A 5975-nucleotide genomic window follows, 5' to 3' on the forward strand; every position below is an offset into this window, starting at 1 on the left:
TCTATTGTCTCTCATATATAGTTTTCTTGTATCTAGTACATTGAGGACAATGCAATGTTTAAGTTAGGGGGAGGGAAATATTTTGCAAAAAAAAAAGAATGAAAAAAAAAGAGAGATTTTGTTTTTACATTTGATTTATTCTATTACTTTCTTTTCTGAGCAAATACACATGTATTTTCATATTGAGTTTGTGCGACTATTAAGGCAAGGAACACATGCATACTATGACTGATTAGAGACCTATTATTAGATCCCTGCACATGTACTTAATGACAATAGGAAGGCCTCAGAAGTTCACATTTGTTAACTGCATTTTTGTTAGCCTTATCCGTAAAAGAAGTACGAGTATCTTTGTTCGTACCATAAAGTTCATGATTTGGTTTTCACACAAAGATAGAGGTTGAATATCCCGACTAGATTACTTAGGTGCCTTATGATCCGACCTTGGTTGACCTATAGTCACGATGCAGTCACATATATAATAAAAATATCTATATGGTTCAGTCTACCTTCTCTTTTCTTGCATAATTATTATCAAAAAAAAATCCTTATGATGACAAGTCTAGCCTCATGGCGTAGTCTGGTTCGAGTAATTAAGTCTGAGGGGTGTTTCACCTAATGTCTTGAGCCAACTGGATTGGGGGTCATTGGCTGAAAGCTCGCTACCTGGACCTTACTAGAGCCTAATGGGGTTGGACAGCTGTAGTCGTCATATGTGTTGAAAAAAAATGAAATAAAAATAAGCATGAATGGGTTGGTCAGACTGAATCCCGTGACTTGTGGTAATGGCTGGTTTGACTCCATTGTATTGGACCTCTGTGTACCTGGGTTGTTTAGTTAGGATTGATAGCTCTTTTTTTACATGCGAACTATTCTTGACAAATTTAGACAATATTTGATATTCTGAAAATTTGATGAATCAGGTTCTAACAAATTGTAGAAAATACTTGTGAACTTGAGTAGTACACCTAAAACTCGGGCGGTGCCCTGTTGTGGTGGAGGTATTAGTACTCTGAGAAAGTCATGCTATTTTATGCACACTACACTTTCATATTTTTCTTGCTTTGATAGTTGCTATGCTTGAAAATATATATTAATTAATTATATGTGTATTAGCTTAGAGTTTATTTCACATTTTTATTAGGATCTCATATTATGTCATATCATTCATGATGTTTGTAGGTAACATCTCTGCAAACCCTTACGAGATAACACTCGTCCACTAGGGTAACCTAAGGATTTAACGACTTATTGCACGTGCTAAGTGCAATCGTGATTCCCTACGAAAATGGGTACATATCTTAGTTTTATATCTTTAGCTTCAATAAAAAGTCATAGGTTAAACCACACCTTTTGCACTCTCATTTTCTTATTTGCTCATTGATTGCTAGAGACTAGCAATAAGCTAGTTGGAAGGTGTGATGAGAGCACAAAAGTACGATCTACATACCGCTTAAATTAGTATTATTGCTAACAGATAATGATAAAATTGCCGATTTAATATTATATTTTTGTTGAGTGCAGGTGATCATAAAATCAAAGCTAAAATGCACACTGGGTCCAAAAAGATGCATCACCGCAGGTGAACAACCAACCGTATGGGGTCAGCCCCAGTTGCACACTAGAAGGAGCATTAGCAGATTAAGTGCAGCCACATGCAGCAACAGCATACCCTTCCCATCAGTGATCTTCACCGTCTGCAAACCCAAGCATCTCAGTTTCCTTCCGCGTTGGATCCGCCCTCCATGCATCTCCGTGTTCCCATCTTTTTGTGGTCCAAAGAAGGAAACAATGCTTCATTCTTCCGAAGCCCGTGATCCATGCTTCCTCTTCCATATCTTGCCATCCAGGATGGACCTGCATCCGAGCTCCCACGATTCTGCGTCCAACTCCTCTGGGATCTCCTTCCGAATCAACTTCCGGATTAGCATCCCGCGATTAGCTCGCTTCCGAGTCCACGTCTCGATCTTCCGGTTCAGCTCCCACGCGTTCCAACCGATCCCAGCTCCCGCGATCAACTCCCTTTCGCTTTCGAGTCTACAGCTTTCAGAGTTTGCGATCTCTCGAAGGTTTCCACGTCTATCCATCGGTCTGTTCATAGCGCGTCCTAGCATCACACGAAGCATCCGGATCCGCATCCATCCGCATCCTAGCTTCTCCCGGCCGTCCGCGTGCAATCCTCTTCTTTCGCCCGTCTCACGCGACTCCCAGCATCCCGCGATGCATCCCAGGTCCCGCATCTCATCCAAATTCTAGCCGTCCGCGTGAAATCTCCCGTTCGCGAGCATCTCGGCACCCATCCGCCCGAGAATCCTCCGGTGGCAGGTATGCCCTTTCCGTTCTGGCCTGGGGGACGCCGATTCAAGAAAGCACGAAAGCTCATTCTCTTTCGCGTCTTCCGGATTTGCGATTGTCTCAGCTACCTTTTCCATTCCCAGCCGTCTGCCTCTTCCCTCCGCGTCCGGTTATCCCGCGGCCAGCTGGGAGGTGCATTTCAAACGACCGCCCACTCCCAGCAAACTTCAAGGGTCCGTTTTGATTTGTTAGGAAGTTTATTTGAAATTTGGAGAGGTGTTCCTTGAATAAATAGGAAGGGAGTCAGCAAGCCAAGGATCTTCTGCTCTCTCACGTTATTCTGGTTCCCATGAAAAAAAACAGAGGAAGCTCTATTTTTCCCAAAAAGAAAAGAAGAGGGGAGATTTTCATGTCAATGGCCGGCTAACTCCCTTGGTCAAGGGCGATGGAAGAACCCTTGACTTATTGCTCTCATGAAGTAAACTCTGAATTTTGGTTTTAATTGATTTACATCCTTTCATATGTTCTGATTCTCTCATATTTATTTATTAGATAGATTTGTTATGGTTTATATTTATTGATGCACGAATTGCTCCGATATTTGATTTGTCGTAGACATAACCGACACGATGAATGCTTAGAAGTTGAGTTCATGTATTCAATCGATATATTCCATGATTAGAACTATTTTATTTATTTGATCCTTAATCGAGAATCTTCAAGTTTATTTGTTGAAAGTAATATTGTAAAGGGGAATTTTGGATCCCTAGCCATTTCCATATTATCAAACTTAATCTATTATTTAGTTTCTCTAAACTTCTAAAAGCCATCTAAAATCACATCTGAAATTACACTGATAATACATTGACCGCTTCCTGAGGAATCGACCTCGGACTTCCGAGTTTTACTGCTTGTGCAATTCTCCTGCACTTGGGAGAGTAGTTTTGCGAACGCATCAACATAGCTTATGCTATTCATATCGTTGGTCAGTTTATGATAGCTCCTCGATTCACTTATTATGTTGTTGCTCTGCATATTCTATACTGTGTAAAGAGTATTTTGTTTTATGGTTGCATTTTACTGCCAATTCTTTTTTGCACCTTAGTGCTTTACTCTAATGCTTGTTTAGGCTGGTGATCCTACTGAGAAATGCTCTACATCAGGTTATTGTCTTCTTTTGGGTGACTTTTCCTATTTTTTGGCATAGTAAGAAGCATAATGTTGTTTTCAAGTCCAGCACCAAGACTAATACAAGCTATCGAGGTATGCGAGCCACTCATCATGATATTGGTACTCTTTACTGATATATTTTTCATGAATGTACTAGATATATTAAAACAGATTGTCACTTTATTCGCTATCACATTCGTTGTGGTGTTGTATAATTACGCTCTATTTCCTTTACTAACCAAGTTGTAAATATCTTCACTAAGACCTATCCACCTGGATGTGAATCCATTCATATCGTGGCAATGATGGAGTCATTTGGGCAACTTGTAGCAAGGATGTGTTTCCATTCTCACTTGCATCAGTGGCTATTGACCTACCTTTCAGCTGAAGACAGCTGCTGAGAAGTTGGTATACAAACGTGAATGGTGTGGTCTTAACTCCAAAGCTGGGAAAGGAACCACCTTGGCAGAAGGATCAAATGTTACTTAGAAGGGCGTCTCTAAAGTGCACTACTAGGGCTTGCATGCATAAGGATTTTCTGATACCCATGAAGCAAGATAAGCAGTCTTCTCATCCATAACGTGTTGAATTATGTTATTTCTATCTACGAACAAATTCCTTCTTCTTAGTTTTGGTAGGGGTGAGCCGGGCCCGTGCGGTAGTGCAACGCATAGGCGACTCACAAGGACCCCAGCGGCAAGCCACTGTCGATGGGCCCTTCCCCACAAGAAATTAATTTAATATCATGGTGGGCCAATGGCCCACGTATCAGATATTAAACTGATAAGAACAGATACTACACTTGATCTTAGCCAAAAGGCCGAGAAAGGTATGCTTTGGCCCGTCGCCCGTGCCTGTCTTTTATCGGGACCGATCCTGCTTCCACTTGTCCTCGCAGCCGATATGGGACTAAAATGATTCTTAGATGAGCCTCACAAAGAGACGTATTGGAGGAGTTCATACCATATAAAAGAATAGGTGCATGTGTATATTTGTATGATAAACTTAATTCGAATAGGAGATTTAAGTTCTAATGCGATCTATCATTCCAATCTATAGAAAAGAAATATATAAGAAATAGTTTTCTTTCTTTTTATCAACATTCTGCATGCAAAAAAGATGCACAGAAATCAAGATTATAAAAAGAGCTGTTTTTCGGAAAAATAGATATCAATAAAGTAAATTTATTAGTAAAAGCTAGTATGGATGTTATGTCAATAAGTGTTATTTGTTTGTTTGGCTTGAAATTTGACTTATAATTCACAATATGCTCTTTCAATAAAGTAAGCTCACTTACTATAGGATGAAATTTTTATTTATATTTTATTTATCAGATATCATTTTAATATCGAAATTATAGAAGAGTAATCAATAAGTTGGGTAGAGTGTATCCAGCAAAAATAAATAATATTTTATGAGACCTAGAAAGAGAGAGAGCAGTCAATCCTTAATTTGATTGGTTGGTTGGAGAAGAAGAGGAGAAAAGTTTAAAATATCTTTACATATTTAAAAAATCAAAAAATCAGAGAGGTCTAATCCTATCTATTGATCAATGATAATTAATTGATAAGACTATTATATTCAATAATAATGGCGTCTGACACTTTGTGCATTGTAACCCATGCCACTAGGTTACGTGGTCATAGCTTGATATTTTGTTTCTGGTATTTCTTTTTGAAAACAATAGTATACTTGAAAAAGAAATATGTATTATTTGAGAAATGATTTAATTTTAGTCAATATCTTGTGCTTTTAACTAATTATTTGACATGTTTTGATCCCACTTTAGGATATCATGTTGCTTACTGAGCTAGTATAGCTCATTATTATGTTTTTTTTGTTTTACAAATCTGGATACATAATTACTCGAAACTTGGAGAGTGCGCTAGTTCTTTGAAAGATACTTTTAGTTATTGAAGTTTTTAGTTAGAATATTTTATTTAATTTATAGTTAGCAAATGTTGACTTATGCCACTTTAGAACTATTGTAAGAACAATTTGAATAAGTTCTTGATTAAATTAATTTTTTAAAAATTATTATTATTTTCATATGATCTGTAGCCTTGTATGCTTGTATGGTCCACTATACAGACATGCGACATCTATTACGCTCTAGGTTAGGGGCGTGACGATTCCAATGCACATGATATTTTATTTTGTTAACAATTGGATATTTAATTCGGAAAAAAAAAGATTAGGGCAGGATGATTTAAAAGTTGGTGAGGAGATGAGAGGTTTGTTTCAAGCAATGTCTTACTCAAGAATTTGAAATGAAAGCCTTGAGATCACTGAGTTACTTCTTGGACCTTGAAAATGCATCAAACTCTAATGGATATTATTTATCACGGGCCAAATATGCATCTTATCTTATTTCTAGAGATGGATTAATAGATAGCAAGATTACTTCGATACCTCCTGAGACTCATGCCAAATTAACACCCACCAATGGAACTCCTCTTTTTGATACTATTTGTGGCAATTAGTTGGTGGTCTTGTATATCTCACAATTA

General features: G+C 38.1%; 1 non-coding gene across 1 annotated transcript; it reads right to left on the reverse strand.

The window, feature by feature from the left end:
• Nucleotides 1–4100: 4100 nt before the first annotated feature.
• Nucleotides 4101–4298, reverse strand: LOC113461953 (U2 spliceosomal RNA). The gene has a single exon (XR_003384207.4). It is a non-coding gene; the product is annotated as a U2 spliceosomal RNA (small nuclear RNA).
• Between the last annotated feature and the right edge of the window lie 1677 nt (nt 4299–5975).

This window comes from Phoenix dactylifera, chromosome 10 (assembly GCF_051530095.1).
Source record: "Phoenix dactylifera cultivar Ajwa chromosome 10, Ajwa_hap1_PhDact_Kaust_v1.1, whole genome shotgun sequence".
NCBI lineage: Eukaryota > Viridiplantae > Streptophyta > Magnoliopsida > Arecales > Arecaceae > Phoenix > Phoenix dactylifera.